Below are 27207 nucleotides of genomic sequence, written 5' to 3'. Positions count from 1 at the left end.
AGTGAACATTTTTTGCAGTCATCAATTGGTCTTTTGTAAATAACAATAAATTATAAACCAAAACTGATATCAAACATTCTTAGAAGCAATAACGACATGTTCAGGAAATATAACTGCATTTTGCCATTGTTTTGAAGAGAAATATTTGCAGAATGAGTAGCGACAGCTAACTTGGTGCCAGTGTGCTCCATAATGCAGGAGCTGTCATACATTGCATAGTTAACATTTTTCAAATTCATGGGATTTTAATAAGATTGTAACCTTCAGACAACATTTAAAATAAATTCTACCTTTTTCCTGTTGGACACAATTTAATCACTTTCTGGAAAATGTACAGTGACAAAAAAAGAAATTTTATTAGAAGCAGTTCAGTGAAATATAGATGTTGTAACTTTGGAAGGAAAATAAAAAGACCAGATCTGAAATAATACTATCCCTCAGGTCAGGGATTTTCTGTCAGTTAATGAATAATTGGGTTAAAGGCCCCCAAGGCAAAACTTACTTCTTAAACAACATCCTGTATAGCTGATAAGAGTTTTCTTATTGACATTTTCTATGGTCTCCTACAAGTCTCTTTTTAAAGCTATGGTTCCTATTGATCCATATCCCTATGTTCCCTTTTAGATATTCTTCTCAAGAAATATGCTTTCATAGATTAGTAAATGTGTGCACAAAAAGAAAAACATGACCTCAGGAAAATATCGTGGGGCAACAGTAATAGGTCTTATGCAAGATGGCTGCGGTTCTCTGGAGACTGAGGATTAGTAGGGGAGAGGGTAGGGAGAGACACAGTAAATTTGCATTTCTAGACCAAGTCAAAAAAGTATGTTTCACAAATGAATGGCATTTTTAAACCTTCATATATTATTTCTTAAAAAGGATTTGGGGTTAATTGAATGTGGGGATTTAGGCACCATGCCAGCTGTACTCATTATCATATTTCCACATTTTTAATTAATTGCAAAGAGTTACAAACAAGCTTTCCAGAATATTTGGAAAAAATTATCATGGAGGCTAATTTATTGATCACTGAATCCTGAGGCTACTAAACAGGCTGGTAATCTAGTACATTTAAAAATCTTCCTACATTTTGGAGAAAAATAGAGTAAAAGGGAGCTTTTAGTTTGTTCTAGCTCAGAGTCTCATTTTCAGAAGGGTAAGCTGAGATGCAGAGTGACTGACTTGCCTAAGGTCAGAAATGCAAAAATACCACACAAAGAAATTCCCAGGTAACAGTCAGTAGAATGTTTGCCTGTTTATTATTGTTTAAAGTCCATATCTTTTCCAAAGACTTAAGGGTAGGATCAGGTGGGAATGTAGGTTCCAGTAGCCCAAGGCTTTACTGTTTGTATCCAGAAGCAAAGATAAAGAACCAAGTAAAAGGGTCAGACAGGTCCAATAATGGCCCCATAGGGGACAGAAAGAAGGATTAATAGATTTTTAGCTGGTTAGGAATACCCATTTTTTTAATACACTAGTACTCCATAAACTACATACCATTGTTGTAGAATTTGAGAGAAGTTCAATTACTTGAGTATAGAGAGGCCAGGACTCAGGAATGAGTTTGATAAGGAAAAATGGTTTATTGACGGCCGGCGGGACTCGGGAACTTTCTGTTTGAATCCCGAGCCTGGAACAAGATTTTTTAGTCCCTTTTATACAGAGAGGAAAGGCCAAATGGTCCTTTTGTTTCAGTTCTCAATAGGCTTGAATTAGCATATATTTCCACATCTTAGTAAGCTTTTAGCATGGACCTCAGGCATTCGATAAGCTTTTAGCATATTTGCTTTGCATTTCCCCTGAATACTTAGTTTATAGACCTTGCATTGTTAAACTGTCCCCTGCTCACCAAGGGCAGGACTACAACCTTTCATCATCCCACACCCACAAGTCACAGATAGTTTAGGTTATCTCTGAAGAGACAAAGAGCCTGCCACCCATAGCCCACATCACCATCACAATAGTTCTCTCTGGGTACCTAACAAACAATCAAACACACAATACATATAACAATAAATAAATGCATATACATATAAGCATTCACAAATAGATATTTTAAGTATTTTTTTAACTTAAATTTATGTTTAAAAATTCTCCCAATCATAATCCTCCTAGATTTCCACTGATGATTAATTCAAACCACTAAGTATTCCTGCAGTTATTAAACACTTTGTGAATTCTGAAATATAAAGAGCCCTCCCCATGCCACCCCCCGCCCCCCATACTCACTTTAACCTTGTTAAACTCCATATTTCTTTAACTTAGACTGACCTGGGAACTCTTTTTGTTATGCCTATCAAAAGTCTGTAGAAATAGTGTCCCAGAGAGTATGCTTTGGTATATACTACCTTAAGCTTTCTCCCACATGCATAGAGCAATTTGGGTTGAAGGAATAAAGAGATTAAACATGAACTAATGCAGTGAATATCACACATTCTGCTTCTTTCTTCCATATTAGCTCTTCTCATCAAGCAATACTCTTCCTGAGAAATCCCATCAACTTCATATGCTTCTTTTCTTGTTCAAAAGAAACCTCCCTTGAGAGAACCAACAAGATGGCAGCCGAGTAAGGAGATCCTAGAGTCAGCTCCTGCTACAGGGCAGTTAGCAAACACCCACAGCTCTCTGGAGCTAGCTGAAGCACCTGTTTGGGGTTCCAGGAGGCCAGAAGAGCATCCTGCAATCTCCTTGAAGGAGTGGAAGAAGGAGAATACCCGTCTGCAGAGAAGACTGATAAGCAGAGATCTCCACACCATGGAGGCCTGTGCCCATCCTCCACTGGAGACACAAGCCACCTTGGGAGCTGTTCTGCACCTGGAATTGAAAGCTCCACTTCCCCAAAATGGGAGAGGAAGAGATGATTGGGCACCAATTTCAGTCACTGGTGTGAAAATTCAGTGGGCTATCATATAATCCTGAGAACAGCTGAAGTTTGAGCCTCTTCAGGTCAGAAAGAGACCGGGAGCTGCCATCTTAACTCCACCCCTGACACAAGGGGAAGCGGGGAGGACTGAAAATCCCAGTGCTGGTGGGGACGCCAGCTTCTTCCCATCCATATCATATTGCAGGTCTAGCCTAGGCCCCAGTGCCACCTCCAACAGGGAGGAAGTTGCAGGGACTTGCACCAGCCTCTCCAGGAAATTACCAGCTAAGCCACAGAGGCCGGTGATTGTCCTACTCTGGCTGCACAAGCCACCCCAGGAGCTGTTCTGTGACAGGAATTGGGAGCTCTATTTCCCAGAAATAGGGGAGGAGGAGACAGTTGGCTGCCGATTTCGGTTACCGATTGGTAGACTTGGCTGGCTAAGAGATAACCCTGGGAACAGGGGGGTGTGAACCAGGCCAAGTCAGAAAGAGGCCAGTGGCCACCATTCTGACTCTGTCCCAAGCCCGAGGGGAAGCCAGGCTGACTGAAACTCTCAGTGTGGGCAGGAACCAGGTTCTGGAACCAGTTTCTTCCACGCAGGTCAGCCTGCAGCCCTAGCCTAGGCTTCAGCCCTGCCTCTGGCCGGGAGGAGGCTGAGGAGCCCAGCACCACCCTATATAGGTAACTGCAGGGAACTTTGGCTGCCGTAGACTGAAAATCAGAAGTCTACCAGGGCAACTGTGGTCATCTTGGACCTGTACTGCATAGATTGCTGCCCACACCTGCAGCTTCATCCCTGCCACAGGCAGGGGAGAAAGGGATGTGAAGCTTCATCAGTCTCTCTGGGCAACTACAGTCTAGGCCTGCACGTGGATTATTCCACAGAGCTGTGACTCTGTCCCTACCCCCAGCAAAGGAGAAAGTTGGAAGAAACTTCACTGATCCCTGGTGCAATGAGGGCAGCTTGAGCCTCCACAGCTTACAGCACCAACTACATGCCTAGCTCCTACTGCACAACCTGCAAGGGAGAAAGAATAGGAAGCCCTAAACAAAAGAGAAAAACTGCATCCAGGAAAAATACTCTAGTAAGCCAGATGCGAAGACACCAACAAAAAATTACAATCCATACCAAGAAACAGAAAGCTATGGCCCAGTTAAAGGAACAAGATAAGCCTCCAGATTAAAAAAAAAAAAAAAAAGAAACCTCTCTTAGTTTTTACTTATGTCTACACAGTCTACAGGGCAGTTCAGTGCAGTAAGTAGTGTGCCTGAAGGGAAAATCAACTTTGCTTGTCGATAAGTCCGGATTTGACTCCTCATAGGCAAGTTTCTAACAATTCTAAGCCTTAGGTTTCTCATTACACCAACATCAAGGTTAAAATGAATGGGACTGGGATATATGGGAACTCTATATTTTCTGCCTGATTTTTCTGTAAACCTACAATTTCTCTAATAAATAATATATATTTAACACAATGATTTGGATACAATTTAAAGAAATTGCTTCATATAATATGCAATTGAAAGAACGGTACATAACTTATGAAAAAATATTGTGGAGATTAAAGAAATATTGAATGCAAATTCTTAGTACAATGACTTACACAAGATATTCATTAATATTAGCACTAAGAATAGGAATGTGTCCTCAAATCAAAGTGCAAAACACAGGCAAATTTTTCATTTCCATTAAAACAATTTAATATCCATTTTGATCCCCCTTCCCAACCTGCCAGGAGACAGGGCATTTATCCTCACTGATATCCATGGTTTAATTTTCATGGTATTGCTACAGTTTCAGATTTTGACCCAATTGCAAATGCTTGGGAAGAATTTGCATGGATGGAGGCATCTGGTCCTTGGTTTGCCTTTCACACAGGGTGCTTCTGAAATGTCCATCATTCTAGAGCCCCATTCTCCTTCACTCTCGATAGTTCTATTGCTTTTTCCATGGTGGACATGGGGTTTTTAAATGATTATATTTCTGCTTCCATACCATAAATAGGGTTTGGGAATGCCATCTGACCTGACATATCACAGTTATCTCTCTCAGCTTTTGCCATTATCATGGTGCCATCATTGGGAGATAGAGTACAATGACCAATAATTCTCAGGAATCCAAACAGGTCTGGCTCTTTCTTTGCCTGTTTCTCTCTCTCTTTCTTCTCAGTCAGGGGGAATCTCTTGCTAATTAATCTATTGGCAGTTGATTGCTATCATCTCAACTTCCTGCCAAGAGAGTTAGTCTATGTCCAACAATTCCTTTAGGCTCTTGAAAAAAAAGTGACAAAACAGGGACACTTCCAAGTAAATTTTATTTTCTACCCTGCCTCCCCAATAAATGTTATCCTACCAAATGATTTATGATTATTTTTGGGAAGGTGCTGATATAATTTAACCAGAAACTCCTTAGAGCTTTGAGCAGATCCAACGCTGAAAAACCATTTCAACTGTTTTTAATTACAATTATAGCGACTAATTCTATCCAGGTATTTAACTTCTGAAGAGTTACTTAACTCTTAACTGCTTACTTTTTTTTTTTTTTTCCTAATAGACTGTCTTAGTTTTTCAGGTCTGCTTTAACAAGATACCACAGATTACTTGGATTAAACAATAGGAATTTATTGTCTCATAGTTTTGGAGGATAAAAGTCCAAGATTAAGGTGCCCACAGGATCACACTTTCTCTTATGTCTATAGCATTCTGGTGGGGACTTGCTGGCAATCCGTAACTCAGTCTCCACCACCATCACATGGCCCTCTCTCTCCTGTCTCCTACTCCTCTGTCCAAATTTCTTTTGCTTACAAGGACTGCAGTCATATTGAATTAAGGCCCACCCTGATTTAGTTTGGCCTAATCTTAACTAATAGGATCCTCAAATATACTGCTTACAAATAAGTTCACTCACAGAATTAGGGTTTAGCAATTGAACATGTCTTTGTGGGGAGCATGATTCAATCCATTTCAGCCAATCCCAACCTGGCTGTGTTATTTTTCAATTCTCCTTCTATCCAACCTTAGATTTCTTGTTCTATTCTAGTTATTTGTCTCTTAGTAGGGCTTACTGATTTGTCTTGATAAAAGAGTTCCATGGAGCTAAAAACTACTGAACAGATCTCACAATTGAAGCCCTAGAAGAAATAAAATAAGGTAGAGCCTTATTCAAGTCTGTAAACTCTCTTTTGTCATGTAAGTAACATAGTCACAGGTTTGGGGGGATTAGAGCATGGGCATATTAGAGGCCATTATTCTGCCTACCACAAGTTGTTTTAAAACTTTTATGACCAGAATAGAACTTAGTAGGATAGCTTTAAACTACCATGTTTTTAATTGTAAAAGGGATACCTTATTCTTACAGTCAAGTGTAATTTAATTTTATTCCTTTATCACATCATTTTATATATTTAAATATAATTTCAGGATGCCAGAACTTTATAAGTTTGAAAAATATGATATACCATAAATAATTCTCACTTTATCAACAAAATTTGAAATAATGAGTGTAGCAGTTTAGTATTATTTATGAATTCCAAAAATAGATATTGGATTATGTTTGTTAACTGGTCTCTTCCTCTCAGCTAGTGATACCCTTAGATTGTATTGAATTCAGAGGTTTCACTTTTACTTGATTAAATTATGACTAGGGCTTTGATTGGGCCACATCAGTAGGATGTTACCCATAAAGGGTAAAAACTACATGGCAGAGGAGTTTGTTGGAGTTTTTGGACATTAGAGACCTGGGAAGCAAACACACAGAAAAGCAGCTATGTGAGGAAGGAGAGAAGGCTCCATTAGACACAGGAGAGGCCCTGGGAAGAGGAATGAGTCATTTCCTTGATAGTCTACAGCTGGCTTTGTGGAGAGAGCAGAGCAGGTAGGCGTGGAGAGAAACGAGCCCCAGGAGAGAGATGAGACTTATTCTAGCCTACAACTGATATTGGAAGAAGCTGGGGCCATGGAGCCTTAAGAGGAAGAGGAAGCCTGAACCTTTGCAGATATAGGCAGCCATCTTGCACCAACACATGGCAACAGACTTTGGTGAGAGAAGTAACATACACTTTATGGCCTGGTAATTGTAAGTTTCTGCCCCAAATAAATACCCTTTATAAAAGTCAACAGATTTCTGGTATTTTGTATCAGGACCCCTTTGGCCGACTAATAGAATGAAAATCCTCACCATGTTAAACTCTTCAAAAGTAGTACAGTTACAAAGCTAAGCTGAGGAATAATAGATTAATTATAAACTATGTTTATGTTAATGCTATGTGACTATTCTGTATATTAATAAAAATATTCAGTATTTTTGTCATGCTTTGCCTTGAGTTACATAAGTTTTCAATTATTCAAAGACTTTGACTAGGCTTAGTTTGCATAAAATGTGCTTGCATCATACTAATAAAATACTTTGTTAACATGTTTATCACTGATGAAGTTACAGAAAACCTAAAGGACATTTAAAATATATTCCAAAAACTATCGTAAACTTTTTGCATATAAAAAGTTCCAAGTGTTTAATTAGTGATTTGGAGTAAAGGTAAAGACAGTCACAAAACTACATAAGAAATTAATAGGAGGGAGGAAAGAAGAGACAGATATTATAAAAGTTTTCATAGGGTAAAGTTAGGAAATGTTAGCACATTAGTATCTAGGTGTGTTGGGAAGGTATACATAAGACAGAAAAGAGCAGAAATTAGAAGCATCATTCCAATTAGTGGTGGAATCAAAACACGTGTTCTCATATCAAGTTTATTGAAGTTGGAAAATCATGATGGGATAAGAAAAAGATAGAAAGACTAATTTGTTTTAAGTATGTTGCAATATGTCTGTCTAAAAATTTCTGTCCTACATTGTCAGTGAAGTTTATAAACACTAACAATGTGCTTTACTATGTATAGCATAATTGTCATACTCTGGGTTTTTAGACATTGTAAACAAAGTAGATAAGGTGGTAACAAAAAAAGGATAAACTGTTATTTGTTGCCCTTGAGATGTGATTAATAATACTTTATTTAAGGATGCAGAGTTTTGTAATTTACAAAACCTATTCATAATCCTGGTTTGTTTTATTGTTGATGTATTTTTTTCACAACTGAGACACCAAGGGAAAGAAAATTCTTAGGAAAAGAGGTGACATGATTTAAAATTTACAGAGGATATTTTTTCTTTGCTTTCAATTCCATATTAAACTTTGCTTTCAAATTCTAATAATATTTGACAGAATGAAACCTAAAAGCTTAAATAAGGATAATCTTTGTCCCACTTTCTAAAATAATGCAAATGTAGAATCAGAAATTCCTTTACCATAATCAACCAGTGAATAGAAAAGCAACAGACTAAAACATACCTATATTATTGAGTAGCAATTTTATGAAAATAAGGTATGGCAGGTAAAAGTCATGGCAAACTTGTCTATTCACCCCAAATAAATTCCTTACCTAAATTCCTCCAATATTGTTCTTGGAGACCATCTAAATACTTTATAAAACTCAATTTCAGATTTTAATTGAGAAGTCCAGTGTTTTCTTTCAAAATCTTTACTAGCAAACTATGTAAATCTCCACAGACTGATTGAACTACTTATTTCTGGAGAAAAGGTATAAAGGATGTAATGTTTAAATTAATGTGGTCCAATTAAAATTAAATGGGCTAAATCTATGAAGCTGTTATATTTTAGCAGGAAAGAATCTCCAGAAAATCTTGAAGTTGGCAAAGTTCCTCTTACGAATTCCTCCTCTCCTAAGTCTAACTCAGATTTAGGACAGGAGATGTATTCTATTGTTTGTTTTTCTTTTCCTTTCTTTTCCTTCTTTCCTTCCTTCCTTCCATTCTCCCTCCTTCTCTCTGTCCCTCCCTCCATTTCTCCTTCCCTCTCTTCTTTCCTTCCTTTCCTTTTGCCATTCTTGCTATAAGTTATGATTGTAGCTATAAAATGATGCTTTCAGCATCAGGTTACTCCCATGGGCTGTGATTGGGAAGTTGGAGAGAATGAGGAGGTGGTAATTTCATGCAATGTCATAACAGATCATAAATGTCATAATACAAAACTCCAAGAGGATGATATTGAGAGATTCCTCATCCCCTGACATTTTTTCCTGACCCATTCCTAAAAGGACTTGATCCAACATGCTAATATATTATTCCAAATCAACTCCATTTTAACATAAGGTATAAAAGAAATTATTTCCAGAAGTAAAGGAAGAAATGAATAGCTAAGTGTATATTTCCATGGGTCAAGAAAGGTTATTTTGAGGTCACTGAGAATTAATCTCAATAAAATCACTGAGTTTGGGAAATATTTTATCCTGCTCAAACCCACTAGGTATTTGTATTCATTGTACCTAAAGATTTCACTTCAGAATCAGCAAGTATTTTCTGCCAAGTTTCCCAAACATGAACATTAAGAAACCAAATTTTCATCATAATGGATAATTTAATCTAAATGCAATTAATATATTTGGCATGGATTGCTTTTGGATTAAATACAATCCATATTAAATTTAATATGCTTTGATTGTTGTTTTCTAGCAAGAATGCAGTTAGTTGAGTGTCCCCGTTTTTGGAAATACATTCTGACATCATGTCAGTATATTTTAACTTGGGTTTTTGGGAAAGGAGATGAGAAAAATTATTTCCTTTCCTTTTAAAAAATTATTTTTATTTTCTGTAAATATATGCTATGTATAAAAAATGGAATAGTGTTGCTATTCATGCAAGAAGTTAGAACATGATAAAGAGTTGTTAATTTTTAAAAACCTGCCTATATCTCTTGAGTTCACTGAATTTACTTTTTAGAATTTTATTTTTATTTATTTATCCCCCCCCAAACATTGTTTGTGCTTGCTGTCTGCTCTCTGTGCCTGCTCGTTGTGTGCTGTGTCTGCCCGTCTTCTTTTAGGAGGAAACAGGAACTGAAACCGGGACCTCTCATGTGGGAAAGAGGTGCCCAATCACTTGAGACACATCTGCTCCCTACTTGTCGGGTCCCTCATTGTGTCTCATTGTGTCATCTCATTGCACCTTCTCATTGCATCAGCTAATTGTGTCAGCTCGCTACACCAGCCCTTTTCATCAGCTTGCTGTCTTGCTTGTCTTCTTTAGGAGGCACCAGAAACCAAACCCAGAACCTCCCGTGTGGGAGGCAGGCGATCAACTGCTTGAGCCACATCTGCTCCTGAATTTACATCTCTTAGATGATTCTGTCTTCAACTTTCAGATAGGGCTTCTTTATTGATGGCTTTGGGCAAATGGAGGTATATCCATTTCTTTACTTGTAGCATTGCTAATTTTAAATATTTCTGAGTTATTTGGTATATACTAAGACATGAACAAAACACAGTTCATATATCTTCATTCTATATATTTATAAAGAAAGAATTTTTAAGGTAAAGTAAAAGAAACCTCACCAAATGAGGCTATGAAGAGCTATACAAAAAAATAAATTTCCGCATACATATATCTGATTTGATAACTGTATATAAATCCTTACTCTAAATTTAGCATATACTTCTCTTTATTAGATGGTACTATAATATCTTGTCATTGTTTCAGTTTAATAAAAAATTATAGTAATATTATTTTCTAAATCTCTGAAATAGTGTAATATAATATTGAATATACTAGGTGGTTAGATCTTAAAATTCTGAATTCTTTCTCCTAGATTGGTGCATTTCAAACTTTAATGTGCACATGAAGTTTCTGGAGAACTTGGATTCTCATTCAGTGGTCTGATTCAGTATTATTTCTGGAGACTCATCATTTCTAATAAGCTCCCAGGTGATGCTACTGTTGCTAGTTCATGGCCCATTCACTGAACAGCAGGATACACGATCAAATTCTGATCTTTTATAACTTGTATCAGTTGGGGTTATTCATTATAAACCACAGAAAAACTGTGGTTACTTTAAACCAAAACAGGAATTTCTTGAATGAATTTAGGCAGCTGTGAGAGCCAACCTCTGAAGCCAAACAGACAAGAGCAAAACCTAATTGCACCATGAAAACACTGATTCAGCAATGAGGAAAGTTGGATGGAAGAAGATTCTCATCCACCACATCAAATCAACTGGGTGGTTCTTTGTGTTTGACAGAAGATAAACATCTCCCTCCCGTTGAGACCATCTCCTCACATTGTTCACATCTATATCTAAGGCCCCCTGAATTAAACTGATTGTAGGATCCTAGGACATACGATAATTAATCAAATTTCCTGGCTTCTGTCATGTCAAGGTAGACTACATATTGTAGGAAATTGACAACATATAGGAAGCATGCTATGTGTTGAGTAGCTACTAATAAAAATAAGTATTTTACATTGCCATTTATTAACAGCTATTATGAATAATACACCTTAGTGGCACACATAAAAACATTCTTTGTCACTCTTCACTGTATCCCATGATGTTGGTCTCTATTATTGCCATTTATGGGCAAACAAAATGGAATTCAGAGAAACTAACTACCAAAATTGCAAAGTTAGTATCAGAATTAGAGTTTGGAAAAAAGCCTGTCTTATTCAAGTCTTTTTTTTTTTTCTCACTGCAATACAGCAACCTCTCTGATAGAAAGACGTTCAATCAATATTTGCTTAAATAAATTGAAATGTTAATATTTCTTGATAAATAGAAGCTGAGTTTCAGGGCCAGGCCAAAATGAACTCATCTGCTTTTCTTCTAAAATTAATTAGACTATCTTGCCGAAGTTTCAGCAACCTGTTTTTCATGACTCAATGTTATTTTTGTGTTTGATTTTATTATAGAATCTTTTGTTGATACAGATTCTGATGCTAAGAAATAAGACGGGCTGACTTTGAAGTGTCAGATATGTCTTAATTCTGAGTTGTTGAGTAAGCCAGTCAGTCAGTTTTTAAAAATAATAATAATGAAGAAGAAAAAATAGAGGGGGAGAAAAGGTCAGGAACATTTTTTTTTTTCTTCACAAGTGTACTTGTTTCTGAAAATGGTTTCAATGAATCATTTCAAAGTTGAACAAGAAACAGATGTCAGTTAATTAGAGATTTGAATTTAATGACATGGTTGCATAGGTATGGCACACAAAACATCTGTGTTCTAGTACCTAACATTAATTTAATTTCTTTACAGGAGTCATTTACATTTTTCTTCATTTTCAATAAATTGTTTTTCACCGCACAAACTAACATTGTGCTGTGAAGTCATTGTCATCTAAACAGACCTCTGTGAAGCTAACTTTACAGTCTTCCCTTAATAAGTTCTGCATTCTCACAGTGAACCACATACAGGAATAACAAGCAACAATAAGGTAAAGTAATTCTAAAGTATATAAATATTACGTTCTTTGCACCATTTGATATTTAGGTATTAGAGGAATTAATAGATTATATCATAAGCAATTGTGAAATGTCAATTTAAGATTTGAGGTTTCTCAGATTTCACTTCCATGCCTGCTTTGTACCATTATAATTGTGACATACATAAGAAACAGTCTTATGCTTGATATCTTAGAAGTACATTTGAAAAAATAAAAATGCAGTTTTTATTGTCATTAAAATTCTAATTTAAAAAATATTCTTTGAATATTTACCATGTTTCAGGTCCTGAGTAAAGTTCTATCCATATATTATTTCATTTGGTCCTTTTAGCAGTCCTGTGAGAGCATTATGACTATCCACGCTTATGGCTGAGTAAACTGAGGCTCAATGAGGTTACAGTAACTTGCCCAGAGTCACAAGGTTAGTAAATGATGGCGCTTATACTCAAAACAAGGATTTTCTTTTCTGAGCCTTTGTTCTTCTCCTCTAGGTACACTGCCCTTATGAAATTTGCCCTGAACCGGTCAGCACTCAGTAAATGAGAAAGTATCTACCCACGTGTCTCTTCTTTTAGTTACACAAGCCCATTAACTACAGAATTCAGGACTACTCAATGACTTTCCTAAGTTAGCAAAAGAGATGCTAAAATTCACGGGACTTCTCCATAGGGTAGACAGTGAGGTCCAGACCCAGGTTTCCCAAATTTGGATTAAAATATCCTCTTCTCTGATGAGGGATGTGATGGTAACTTGCTAGCAGCCCCATAAATAAACACCCTGCAGGGGCAAGTGAAGTGTTAGAGAAAATGTTTTTTTTTTTCTTTGAAATACAAACCATTTACTGTAAGGAAAGTTGAAAACACAGTCTTGGCCACTATCCTGATGATAGTGGTTCCCAGGGTAGTTCCTGGATTCCAGTGCCTCAGAAAGAGGGAATTCTACTTGAAATGACTTTCTATTTGCAAAGAGAAAGAAGTATTTCCTACAGAATACAATGGAAGACCCTGGAGAGGGCAATGGGCTGTAAGACAAGCAAAATAATTGGAGCTGGCCAGAGAGAAAGGCATGGGAACACAGGTTGGGAAACTAAGAGCACTTACACAGAGATCCTAAGAGCCAAAGTGAAGGAAAAGAAAGTACAGAGATAGAGAAGGGAATAGAGGGCTGCAGTGGCAAGAGGAGAGCCAGAAATTGTTGGAAGTGGGGTACACCTTTGAGATGAAACTCTGAGAAACTCCCTTCTAGTACCACAAGGGCCCTCAGAGCATTTTATGTAAATATGATTGATCTCCCTGGCATCTGGAAAAGAACCTGCAGGTGGATCCATTTATGGAATTTCTACACACAGGATGAACCAACAAAGGTGCAAACCTGCTAGAACAGAATTTTTTCACATAAATTAGTAAGGACTTATGATATTCACACTTTGGGATCTGTTTCTGGCCTCTTTATCAATTGCCTACTGGCTTTTTATTTTTAAATGACTTACTCTGTTAGGCATTACTGCAACCACACCAATGTTATTACCAAGAATAAGAGCCTTGTGACAATAGTTTAAGATATATTTCTGCTTCCCCCAGTCCCTCCTCCTTAATATAAAGGATCAAGGTCAAAACTCCGTGTATGGGGAGGGGAAGGGGCAGGAAATCTGGTAATACTGATGTGAAGAAGTTGAGCAATTACTTCCACAGATTATAATTATAAAAACTTACAAGTAAATGACCATTTCAGTTTTTCTTTAATTGAAAATGTGGAAGGAGATCACTGCTCGCACCCCAAAAAGAAAAAAATTAGATGATTCACAACGTCACAACTCTCTTTGAGACTATCAGAGAACTGAGGACCCAAGGTTAATAATTATACTAAATTTCAAAGTGTAACAAGCCACTCAGAGAAGTGGTTCACAAGAATAGTTTTACTTTTGTCAGAAAAGAGGAGGAAATGGCAGCTGCCAAAACTCTTAATGGATTTTTTAAAATTTTAAGTAAACTTTATTTCAACTTCAAAAAAATAATAAAATAAAATAAAAGACAAAAGGCAATTTAACAAATTATGGAAGCATTATCTTAACAAATTCTGTACAGGCACATTTATCTCATTTAATTCTAAAAACAAATTTGTTTCTCCAGTGTTCAGACAGATATATGAATGAGCACAGATTGGTTAAATGACATGACCAAGGTCTCCTTGTTCATGAAGAAAATTTAAAAATGCTTGATCATAGTCACATCTTGTACCAGTATGATATTACTGATGAATTCCAAAAAGAATTCTTGGATTATGTTTGTAAACTGGTCTTTTCCTCTTGGCATATGAGATTAGTTTGGTAATCTAGGAAACATCTTGTATCAGTAGGGTGTGTAGTCCCCACCCCTTGGTGGGTGGGGACTCACAGATAAAAGGCATGGCAAAAGACAGAGTTACAGGGTTTTTGGAGTTTCGATGTTGGAGTTTGATGCTGAAGCCTTAAGCTGGAGCCCTGGGAAGTAAGCACACAGAGGAAAGAGAAGCAAGACCCGGGAAGAGAGGAACCCAGGAAGCCCGAACCCTTGCAGACGTTGGCAACCCTCTTGCTCCAACATGTAAAAATAGACTTTGGTGAGGGAAGTAACTTACATTTATGGCCTGGTATCTGTAAGCTCCTAACCCAAATAAATACCCTTTATAAAAACCAACCAATTTCTGGTATTTTGTATCAGCACCCCTTTGGCTGACTAATACACATCTCATAATGATGTGGGCTTTTGGTGGGAGGCTCTTTGTCTCTTCAGAGATAACCTAAGCTGTCTGTCCTGGGTGTGGGATGGTAAGAGGCTGCTGCAGTCCTGCCCTTGGTGACCATGGCAATGACTCCAGTCCCAGGAAACAGTTAGCAATGCAAACTCTATAAACTTTAAATATTCAGGGAAAATGCAAACCAAATGTGCTAAAAGCTTATCTAGAATGTATAAGGTCCATGCTAAAAGCTTACCTAGGATGTGGAAGATATATGCTAATTCAAGCCTATAGAGCACTGAAACAAAGAACAATTTAACCCTTCCTCTCTGTATAAAAGGAACTCAAAATTCTTGTTCAGGGCTCAGGTTTGCAACAGAAAGCTCCTGAGTCTGGCCAGCCATCAGTAAACCATTTTTCCTTCTCAAAATCATTCCTGAGTCCTGGCCTTTCTATACGCAAATAATTGAACCTCTCTCACAACTGCTACAGCAATAAAACTAAATCTCACATTTTTTTTTTTTGACCTTTTGCATTAACATAGTACCTTCTTTGCCTTTTCTACAAATATATTAGAGTATTACCATTTTCTATAGCCTGTAAGTTACATTGATTGTATTTTTTCCATGCATCACCATATTCTTAACATCTTATAATAGAGGAACATTCTTGTATATGAATTATTAACCAAAATCCTCATGTACCAACAAAATCACTGTTATATAGTCCCTAGATTTTTTTCTTTAATACACTTTTTTATTTTTAGAAGTAACTTAGATTACATAAATATTATACAAAAAATATAGGGGATTCCCATATGCCCTGCTCCCTAGCCATCCCACATTTTCCCACATCAGCAGCATCCTTCAATTCTGTGGTACTGATGTGGGCTATGGGTGGAAGGCTCTTTGTCTCTTCAGAGATAACCTAAGCTGAAGGCTGTGGTGTGGAATGGTAAGAGGCTGCAGTCCTGCCCTTAGGGACAATGGCAACGGCTCCAGTCCCAGGAAACAGTTTAACAATGCAAGGGCTATAAACTTTAAGTATTTAGGGGAAATGCAAAAACAAAATATGCTAAAAGCTTATCTAGAATATCTGGAGTCCATGCTAAAAGCTTACCTAAGATGTGGAAGATATATATGCTAATTGAAGCCTATTGAGAACTGAAACAAAGGGACCATTTGGCCTTTCCTCTTTGTATAAAAGACGTTTGAAAATCTTGTTCAGGGCTCGGGATTCAAACAGAAAGCTCCCGAGTCCAGCCGGCCATCAATAAACCATTTTTCCTTCTCAAAATCATTCCTGAGTTCTGGCCTTTCTATACTCAAATAATTGAACTTCTCTCAAATTCTACAACATTTTTGGTGACTCTGGTGGGACAACAAACGAAGGCCAGAGATGGTAGCATTTTGCTGCCCCTTCCAAATCCCCAAGGAAGCCGGGAGGATTCGGGTGAACCCCAAATCCGGGTGCCCCTGAATTAAATTTAATCCAGAAAAGATCTGGGCTCCACCAGAATCTTCCCGACAAAAATTGAGGGCAATGGAAAGTCTGAAGAGAAAGATTCTGGAAACAAAAAAGAACTCTGAACATGGAAGAAGGTAAGACTCCCCAGGTGAGCACAGTCAGGAAGGCCCTAGCTTTAATTGCTAGGAAGGGGAGGCTGATCACCTCCCAAGAGAACCCTAGTAGCCCCAAAAGGTTGGGGGGAAGCCGTTCTCTCTACGCTTGGGAAAAGGAGAAAAACCGGGAAAAAGCCCCGGTGTTTTGGGTTTGTCTAACTGCATGTTAGAATCTGGTACTGATCTTATATCCACTAAAGGAGTGGAGTCTCGATTTTAATAGGAAGGGTTGTTTATAGGTTCGAGTCCTAATGTCCTGGAGAAAAAACTGGGAAAAAGCCCTGGTGTTTTGGGTTTCTCTAACTGCATGTTAGAATCTGGTACTAGTCTTATATCCACTAAAGGAGTGGAGGCTTGATTTTAATAGGAAGGGCTATTTATAGGTTCAAGTCCTAACGTCCTGGAAATTGGTCTGAATTAAAAAAACAAACAAACAAACTTGGTTACAAAAAAATGGATCGGCTTTTCTACTGGAGCTTGGTCTGGGTGTAAAGTTTAAACAGTGGAAAAAGTCTAGCTGAAATCTTTTGTTATGGTGCTAAATTGTGAATGAATTCGCTTTATACCAAATGTTAAGTGTTCTGAGGTTTGTGATGGCTGTCGGGGTGGTGAAAATATATATAAACTTGTGGGTCAAATTAGTAACCTTTGTGCTTCTGTCTGTGTCAGCTCAATGCTAGTGTTGGAGTTGTGTCCTTATGTAAAGTAGAATTACAGCTGAGCTGGAGTCCTCCCTTGCCATTGGCAAGGGGGTGAAATGATTCTGAGGCAAAAGCTGAGGAGTCTGGATGTTTGCGGAGTCTAGATGTTTGTGCATGCTCTGCTGTCTTGTCTCTGGTCTGGCCCTTTGCCGAGGCTTGGAGGCCATCTGTGTCCGCACCATGCACCCAAGTTTGTTGGGGCTGCCCCAGTCAGGGTGGCTGGGTCCCCTGGAGAGTTGCTGAATTTGAGTAGGTTCTCTCTGCCCATTTTAGCCTAAAAGCTGGAAAGGGGGGAGCAGCTTGCCCCTTTCCAGTGAGTCCACACCTTCTATTCATAAGCTGCATTCCTGTTTAATTGTGGTGCGCCCGACTGCCTGGAAGGGGGTAAAAAGCAGAATCAAAATAAATGCAGTAAGGTTCCCTCCCTAGGGTGTCAAAGCCAAAATATCTTTGCATTCTGCCCAGGTTCTTAGAAGGTATTGTAGTAACTTTAAGTAAGAGAATGTGTTCTGTGAAGGTAAAATTTGTCTTAAGGGTATAAATAATTATAAAAGTTTTACAAAGCATTGTTTAAATTAAGGTATTTAAATGGCTAATTGCAAAAAGTCATTATTTAACAAAAACTGAATTGATAATAATAAAAGGCAATTTTATAACAAACTTATTCGGCAGCCAGTCTCCCCTGCCAACTTGCTTCCAAAAAAACTGTTTCTGGTATTACATGCTACTAAGTATTTAAAGTGAAGAAAAGTTCATTATTTTAACAAGCTTGTTTAGTATTAATGGCAATTATATGTTGTAAGAAATTTGCCTGGTAACTTAGTATGTGGGATATATGGAGTGTGTTTTTATTGTTAAGGAAACAGAAGATGATTTTGTTCTGAGATAAAATAACTGATTATTGGAAAGAGTAGAGTGTGGGAAAAAACCTGAATGAATACTGAAAGTGTAGAAGGTTTGTGGAAGGAAAATTTTTATGATTAAAATTGAATAAAGTCAATATACAAAGAAAACCTTTTATCAATAGCTTCTTGTGCTTTAACCTCATTATTTCCTCAGTGTTTGAAGAAGAGTGTTACCTCTTTTAAAAAAAACATTTATGTTCTAGAAATCAAATCCTGAAAAGTAGCTTTTTATTTCAAACTAACTGCAAGAGATTTAATCTTTTACTTTAAAAGAAAAATTAAAGTAATGGTTAAGTTCATTTAATATGTTATAAGTCGAATGAAAGGTATTTAAAGATGTTATAAAATTAATAGGTTTTTAAAAAACTAATAAAAACTGTAACTAAGAGTTAAAATCATTTATAAATGCATTTATATTATAAAACAGTGGAAAGACAATAACTGAAATTATAGCTGGGTGAATTTAGCCTGAAACTATTATTTAAGTATAAATTCTAAACTAACCTTTCCTTTGTTTATGGTTACTTCAAGCCTAACCTCACCCTTTGCCTTTGCCTATGGTTATTTCATAATTGAGAAGAGCTGGGACATCACTGTCTCCTCTCCTGGCATTAGTAACTCTTTCTCTCATGAATTCAAGTGTAAACCAAATAAATTGCTGCCTGATGGAATAAGGTTAAATGACCACTGGAGTTTTATTATCTCCAAAATCAAAAGAGGGGTGGAGGGGGAGAAGTCTCCTGCCTGGACAGTCAGTGTCCCTAAGAGTGGCAATTCATGAGAGAAACGTCTGTCTCCCTGAGTCTTCAAATAGCCTCAGTAAATATATAAGATTAATCTTGTTGTTTATCCAAAATTCTGCTAATTTCAAAGTAAAATATAAAGTTCTAAAACAAAATGGTGCTAAAGCATTGAGAACATTTTGGTTATTACAATCCATTAAGTAAGAAGGAAAATTCTTGTGGTAAACTGCATGGTCATAGTGCAAATTAAGAAAAGTTTCAGGAGTCTTTGAAATGTTTGCGGTCACACTTGTTTTGTAAATATTAGAAGTTTAAAGTAATTAAAGTTATGTTTTTGTCTCAAACTATTTATATCTGCCTATTTGCTCAAATTGTTGAGGTTAAATATGCAGTTATATAAGTAATATTAATATGTATTTCTGGACCCCTAATTAATTAAGCTAAACAGTATATAAAATAATGCAAATTATAAGTAATATCAATGAGTTGTGTTTGTGTCTAACTCTTTGTGTCTGCCCATTTAAAAAAAAATGCTCAGTGTATGTCTTCATACATCAGGATAATATCAAATTAACAAATAAAAATTCTTAAAAGAGCTCTATTCAAATTGTTAAAAATTAAATATACAGTTATATTTGTAAATATTCTTAAAGCCCAAATTAAACTAAGCAGGATGAAAAAGTCATAGAAATCTGATTATAGAAACAATTGGGAAAGGGCCTTCTCTTTGCAAGAGCTTTAAAGGCAAGACTAGGTGTGGCAGATTAAACCTATCTACTAGGCTAGGGAATTAAAAATCAGTTTGCCTTGTAATTTCCCAGTTTAAACCTTTTGTCAGCCATAAAATTAAAAAAAAAAAAAAACAAGATTAGGTTAATTTTCACGTAAGGAAAAAATTGTTGATTGGTGTAACCTGGCGGCCTGCTGCCTCAATCTCCCACTCCCGGGTTGGACAGCAGTAAAGGAAACCAGTTTAGGCCAGTCCTATGGGCAGTGGAAGGATGCCCAAGAAGGACTGAGTCAATGCCATTTCAGCACTAAATTCTATTCCTTATTTGACAAAGGGGAGCAGATAAAAACTAAAATGGTTGGAATGTGATAGAGGAAGCAGTTAAATCACAAACTTTTGCGTGGGAAGGTTAAATCTCAGATAAGCTGTAACTTCTGAAGTATCCATTCTATGGAAAAACAGAGGAAAAGCTTGCATGCTAGGCTTAGGAGTATAAATTGTGTCATTTTTCTTTGTTCCAGGCACCAGCCATATCTGGCTCTGCGCACCTTCTTGCAAGATTGAGAATAAATTCTTCTCCACAATCTGGTGAGCCTTATTTTCTTTCAAAAGATTTCTTTCCAACAAAATAAAGGTAATTAGTGGCTCTATTAACAAATTTCAGTAAGTAAAGGAAAGTCCATAAAAACTATGGAGAGATCTTTCCTGGGTTATGATTCAAAAATAAAAATAAATAAATAAATAATTGTGTAATGTGTTTTAAAACCTGGTAGTCAGTATGCTTTTAAATTATTAATTTTCATAACTTAAACAAAGAAAAGAAGTTTTTAGCTTCCTGTAAGGGAAAAAGAGAACATTCCTTGCATAAACTATTATGGTTTCAATTTTATTTAACTTGAGTGTAATCTCCCATAGTTAATTTATAAACTAAATTAACATTATATGTACAAAATCTTTACAGTAATGAAAATTGTAAGTTCACATTAGTGAAATTAGGCTAAAGGAAAAAGATTGTAGATATGCTCTCTTAAATAAAAAGTAAATTTCTTTCATTGGTAATTGTAATTTAGTAAGTTTATTTAAACATGAGGTGGCTAGTCAATGTGGTTATAGTCAATTATAAAGAGTTTGTAAAACATCTTCCAAACTAAAAATGTTTAAATAGTTCTAGTTGTAGAAGTCATTGTTAACTAAAAAACTTAGATTGGTATTAGTAGCAGAAATAACTTCATGATAATAAACCTGTCTGAAGGCCACTGCAAAGTACACATTTAAGTAAATGGTAATAAAAAGTTCTCTTGATTCTACTGGAAATATTCTGTTTTCATTTTAACAATGAAAAATAATTTTTTTCCTCTATTACTAAAGTAAAGTACCTACTGTTATCTTCATAGTAAAATTGTGTAAGTAAACAGTCATTTGATATATGTGTTGCATTAAGTTGTTTAAAATATATATAAAAACAAAGAATAAACTTTAACATTGTCAAACTCTTGTGCATTCAAACCAGGCCTTGAATACATTACAGGTGGCCTCTCCATGTGAGTTATTGGCTAGGCTGGTCACTGACCCCTCAATTAAAATATGTGCTATATCAGTCTCTGGTTCTGCTCCTGAAGTCGATGGAAACTATATTGCAGTTTCAAGCTCCTGCAGCAGCCAATAATGACTCGGTACAGCCAAGTATACAATGGATATCGCCTCCAAACTGGCACTGTTCCATAGTGCCAGAGAGCACTATGCACCAGGCTAGTAGAATACTGGAAAATCTCTCTAATAGAGATGAAGGATGCTGCAACTTGCTCACTGCGTTAAAGAACATGCTAAGTAGAGCCATGATACCAGGATACTGTAAGTGAAACTTAAACACAATTGGCATTATGGCCTGCTCTCATGGAGAGATAACATGTAAGGTATTACAAACCTAAAACTCAAAACTAATAATTGCAACTCTGAATCCTTATGCATTAAGTAATACATTAGTTAATATTAAGTGCTGTACTTTTATCTTGTACTAAATATATGCCTAATAATTGTAATGTTATCTTTTCTATTTTGGATCAAGTGCAGAAGTATATTAGACATGTTAAACTCCTGGTAAAATCATTTTCTAAACAGTTAATAATATGTCTATAGAATAAGGTGGCAGTCTCAGCCAGTCTCAGTCAACTTCTATATTCTATTGTACTCTGCTGTGTAGCAAAGGTGAGGCTTGCTTGCTGATGTTGAGTCACCTATTAAACAAGTCAAAATTGCTAAAAATTGTACAATTAAAACCAAGGTGTAAAAAAAACCTTTATTCTGTAGTTCTAATCACTCCACAGGTGAAAACCAAGAGAATTTCCAACTTAGTGTTTTAATCCTGAGTGAAGCCAGTTAGTTGCCCAAGGAGTGCCAATTAACCAGGAGCATCTGACAGAGCAAATGATTGCCAATCATTAAACAGCTTGGAATGTGTCTTCAGACAAAGCTAAGTGTCTGTTGCAATTTTTCTCTAAAAATAAATAACTCAAAAAAAAAAAAGAATATATATGCTGTTCCCACCAGCTTTTAAGAAGGAATGCCATCTTTATAGGCACCTAACCTTGTCTACCTCTGTAATCCAATGTCCTCTTTTAAAAATGGGTATTCCAAATTTTTAATTAAGTTTGTTTCTTTCAGAGTGAACATCTTATTAACCATATGAAAACTTCATCCAACTTCGTACAGAATGCCAGATCCATCTTCCTCCAGTTAAAATAAATTAATAAGAGTTTTACACCTTATTAGGCAATGACTACAGCCCATGGCCAGCAGGAAGCAGTTACAGAAAAGAGATCATCTCCCTTCAGCACCCCTTTTAAATTAAAGGTGTAAACTCTTTAAGAGTAAAATAAAAGTAATAGATGGATCTGGAACCTGACTGGAAATCCACATGAGTGCCAGTGGCAGCAGAATAACTGCAGGAGGCCCCTGCCCAACATTCTGCTGTCCAGAATAAAAAGTTCTAAACTTCTAAAAACAGTCCTGAATGCTGTACTAAAGACTGATAAATAATCAATCAAAACAACAAACAGCCATCCACCTCATAGCTCCAACAATAATTATGCCAAAGCTTAGCAAGTTAAACTTTGGCAAAAGGGGGGAATGATGTGGGCTATGGGTGGAAGGCTCTTTGTCTCTTCAGAGATAACCTAAGCTGAAGGCTATGGTGTGGAATGGTAAGAGGCTGCAGTCCTGCCCTTAGGGACAATGGCAACGGCTCCAGTCCCAGGAAACAGTTTAACAATGCAAGGGCTATAAACTTTAAGTATTTAGGGGAAATGCAAAAACAAAATATGCTAAAAGCTTATCTAGAATATCTGGAGTCCATGCTAAAAGCTTACCTAAGATGTGGAAGATATATATGCTAATTGAAGCCTATTGAGAACTGAAACAAAGGGACCATTTGGCCTTTCCTCTCTGTATAAAAGACATTTGAAAATCTTGTTCAGGGCTCGGGATTCAAACAGAAAGCTCCCGAGTCCAGCCGGCCATCAATAAACCATTTTTCCTTCTCAAAATCATTCCTGAGTCCTGGCCTCTCTATACTCAAATAATTGAACTTCTCTCAAATTCTACAACAGTACATTTGTCAAATTAATGAACACATCTTGGAGCATTGCCACTAAACAATGATTATGGTTTACATTGTAGTTTACACTGTCTTCTGCACATTTTTACAAGTATTACATGATATACAATGGCCTGTATCTGTCACTGAAATGTCATTCAGGATAAATTCCCAAGTCCCAAAAATGTCCCTAAATTATACCTATTTTTCCCTCTCCCTTCCTTCAGAACATCCAGTGGCCACTGCCTCCACATCCATGATAAATGTTCTTCCTGGGAAATGAATGTGGCTCAACTGATAGCATCTGCCTACCATATAGGAGGTCCAGGGTTCGAACCCAGGGCCTCCTGGTCCATATGGTAAGCTGGCCCACCCACAGTGCTGCCACATGCAAGGAATGCCATGCCACACAGGGGTGTCCCCACATAAAGGAGCCCCATGCACAAGGAGTGCGCCCTGCAAGGAGAGCTGCCCCACGTGAAAAAGTGCAGCCTGCCCAGAAGTGGTTCCCGCACACACGGAGAGCTGACACAGCAAGATGACGCAACAACAAAAACAAAAAGAGACAGATTCCTGGTGCCACCAAGAATGCAAGGGACACAGAACACACAGTGAATGGACACAAGAGAGCAGACAAGGTGGGGGGGGGGCAGAAGGGAAGAGAAATAAATAAAAACATTTTTAAAAAGTTCTTTCATTGCTAGGATCACAACTAGCCTACAGTAGAACAACTGTAAATCTACTCTAGTATATCATCCATTCCCCAATCCTGAGGATTCTGGGATAGTGATGCCCACTCCACCTCTAATTGTGAGGGGCCTTAGATCCCATGGGGCAGATGGACGGGACTTTCTTGCTTGCAGTTGAAGACTCTCTGTTCCTTGAGATGGTAGTTGACAGTCATCTTCTCCTTGTTAGTCATCCTTGGTGAGTCCAATGAACTGGAAAGAAAGTGTTACAACAACTCTGTTGGGATTCAGGGCCAAACTGGCACATGGACAGCCCAAAGATTTAAGTATCTTGGACATACAACTATCAACTCTAGTACTAACTACAGCTTCAAATAGAGGTGCAGAAAAGCCACGTGTAGGGAAAACACAACTGAGTCCAACTCTATCACACTGGGGAGTGTAAATTCCAAAGTAGGGGCTACTGGCAGGGTGCCAAACTCCTGGGCTGTCTGCACTGCCTATAGTGTCTGGATGTTTCCAGAGCCCTCAGGAGCCCTACTCTTTGAGGTTATTTACTTTGGCAGTCTATGAGTTCCTGCTGAAATGTGTATAACCATAACCTCTGAAATGACCTTCTGACACACTTTGACATCTCTTAGCCATATAAACTCATTTGTCTTTGTCTTTTCCCCCTTTCGGTTAAGGTCTTTTTCCAGTTGCATTGCTAGTTGGTGCTTGGTATAATCCCTTGGTGCCAGGGAGTCTTATCCCCAGGAGTCATGTCTAACACTGGGAAAAAAGTAATCCATTTACATGCTGAGTTTTGGCTTAGAAAGAGCCACATTTGAGCAGCAAGGAGGCTTTCAGGAGGTAATGCTTAGGCACCCTCTACTACTATGCTAAGTTTCCGCTTCAAAAGTAAAGGTTCATAGGTACAGTCATCACTATCAACGGCCTGTCAAAGGTCCATCCTCCTTCACTTCACTAGTCTCTGCCCCTGTACTCATGGGATTCTTGTTGTCCCATTAGAGAATGTGGCAGAGCTCCCCAGTATGGGAATTCGATATTTCTTTGGTGTTGTATGGATCTCCACCCACAGTGACAATGTTCCATGAACACTTGAGCACATTCATATGCCTTAGAGGTATCGCCCAGGTGAACCTCCCCCATGCATCCCCCTTCTCTGACACCCCACAACAATGATCTTCCCCTGCCTCAGCTGTTACCCTTCTGTGATCCAAAACTTCTTCAAAATTGAAGCCAACATAATAACCGAATACAATTAATAGGAAAATGATATAATGATGGCTTTAAAAAATAATTAATAAATAAAAAAATTTTAAGTTTGAAATAATGAAAAATATAAAAATAATAAAATACATAAAATTAAATATTTTTGGCATTATTTCTTTCATGACTGTAAGATTTGTTGTCTTGTATGCATGGTGACATTTGTTTCCATTTATTCACCCAGAGTCTAATTTTTTTCATTAAAAGATGCTTTAGGTTACAGAAAAGTCATGTATAGAATATAGATGATTCCCATATACCCATCATCCTCTACCTTTTCCGCTTTCCCCTATTAATAACATTTTACATATGGATGGTACATTAGTTACAATTGATGTACAAATTTTGAAACATTGCTCCTAACCACTGTGGTCAGTATGGCAGTTTAGAATCCCTGGGAGTCTCAGACACGGAGTCCACACGTATTCACAGCTCTTTTCTACATGACTCCACCAGATGCTCAAGAAACAGATCGGGGCAGTCATGCGATCCGAGAGAACCCCCTCAGCGGGGGCACAAATGCATCCACCTCGCAGACCCTTGCTTTATATAAATAGACACCTTAAGTGGCTGATGTTGGGATAGGAAACCCTCTTTCCCGTCCTAGCAAAGATACAATCCTTCTGAGGGCCAGCAGAAGCAAAAGCTGTCTGCTTTGCCCCCACCAGAGACTTATACCAGCCAACAAGCAATAATTATTTTCCCCTTTGTCAAGAGCCTAGAAATTACCCCAGTGCCCATCCCAGGCAAGGATACGCTGCTGCTTACTGGAGGCAGAGACCACCTGTCCATGAGGGAGGGACAGGAAATCTTCTCAGGCTTATGATCCCACAATGTCATAAAGCAAAGCTCTGCTACCAAGGAGAAGCCAGAGAAGGGGGACAGAGGAAACTCTTGCCCACTCAAGAGTCACCATGAATAAAAGGTTTTTACCTGCCAAGGGACAGAAACACAGAGAAAGCCCTACCACCAAGGTTTAAGTACACAGGGCTGAGGAAGACTGCACATAAATCAGGAGATCAAGGACCTCCCACAACCCTGCCCACTCCCTACCCACACCACAGGCCTTTTCCTAGTAGCTAGAAACAGCAGCCTAATTCCCTAGAAGAACAGGAGTGAAGAAGGAGACCCCCATGGCACATTATGCAGGGCCTGATGGAAGTCTAAGGTGGGGCAGGCATGCTAAGAAAATCCCTCTAGCACCCCTTGTCCCGCATGCAATTAGGTAATAGCTGCCCACTGTGATGACTAGAGGGATTTGCAATCTCTGGTACACAAAAGGTAACTATAACAACAGCTAAATTCAGTTTTTAAAGTTTTTCCCATTTAAATAGTTAACTATTTAAATAGTTAAATAGTTAGTGTATGATAATTCCATGTTTGTAAGTCTGCTACTGCATTGGATAAAAACTTGAGGTTTTTTAGTTTTCTTGCCTGAAGGTACACCCTAACAGTCCTCTAGCCCTGGCAGCAGAAATACACAGCTTTATTGGCTTTAGATGGCCTATTCTAAAGTTCAGATCAACAGAGGAGCTGGAATTTTAGGAGGAAAATTCTGGGAGTAAGACAGCCGTAGAGGGACTGATATCCAAAATTTTTGTTGTAAATTCTACCCAAATGTCTTCCTAACAGCTACCTATGTCCTTGGGAAAATCCAGAGACCCAAGTGAAAAAAAAGCGGGCAGAAAGTAAATGGGAGATCTCCCTTAAGAGAGAAAACTGCTCCTGGAAGTTTTGGGAGTTTGCTGCAAGTTGGACTGAGCCAGTTCCCAACCCACAGAATCTGATCCCAACCATCCCAGAGTTTTTATTGAAATGTGTGAAAGCCTTGATGGCTTGAGGTGTCACCAGCCAGAAATTGGAGCTGGAAGAGCAACTGGAAATTTAGTGGAGGGATCCCAGAAACAAGGAAGCCATAGAAGCACCAAGACCCAAGCTCAGGGAATCAATCTACCTAAATCATTAGCTGGTCGTTCAACTACATAGGCACAGCGGAGACTACTAGGGAACAGTAAGAGAAACAGAAGCTAGAAGCAAAACCTTTAACAGAGATGTTAGCTGCTACAAATCAGGGAGAGATATATTTG

At 37.8% G+C, this 27207-nt stretch overlaps 1 long non-coding RNA gene across 2 annotated transcripts in view; it reads left to right on the top strand.

The window, feature by feature from the left end:
- LOC131280605 (uncharacterized) overlaps nt 1-23788 on the top strand; it is a 43135-nt gene extending 19347 nt beyond the window's left edge. For both annotated transcript variants that reach the window (XR_009188266.1, XR_009188267.1), the window contains exon 3: nt 20089-23788. This is a non-coding gene — a long non-coding RNA (uncharacterized lncRNA). The remainder of the gene's footprint in view (nt 1-20088) is intronic.
- The last annotated feature ends 3419 nt before the right edge of the window (nt 23789-27207 follow it).

This window comes from Dasypus novemcinctus, chromosome 12 (assembly GCF_030445035.2).
Source record: "Dasypus novemcinctus isolate mDasNov1 chromosome 12, mDasNov1.1.hap2, whole genome shotgun sequence".
Classification (NCBI taxonomy): domain Eukaryota; kingdom Metazoa; phylum Chordata; class Mammalia; order Cingulata; family Dasypodidae; genus Dasypus; species Dasypus novemcinctus.
The sequence above is the reverse complement of the archived record's forward strand: the minus strand, read 5'-3'. Positions and strand labels throughout refer to the sequence as shown.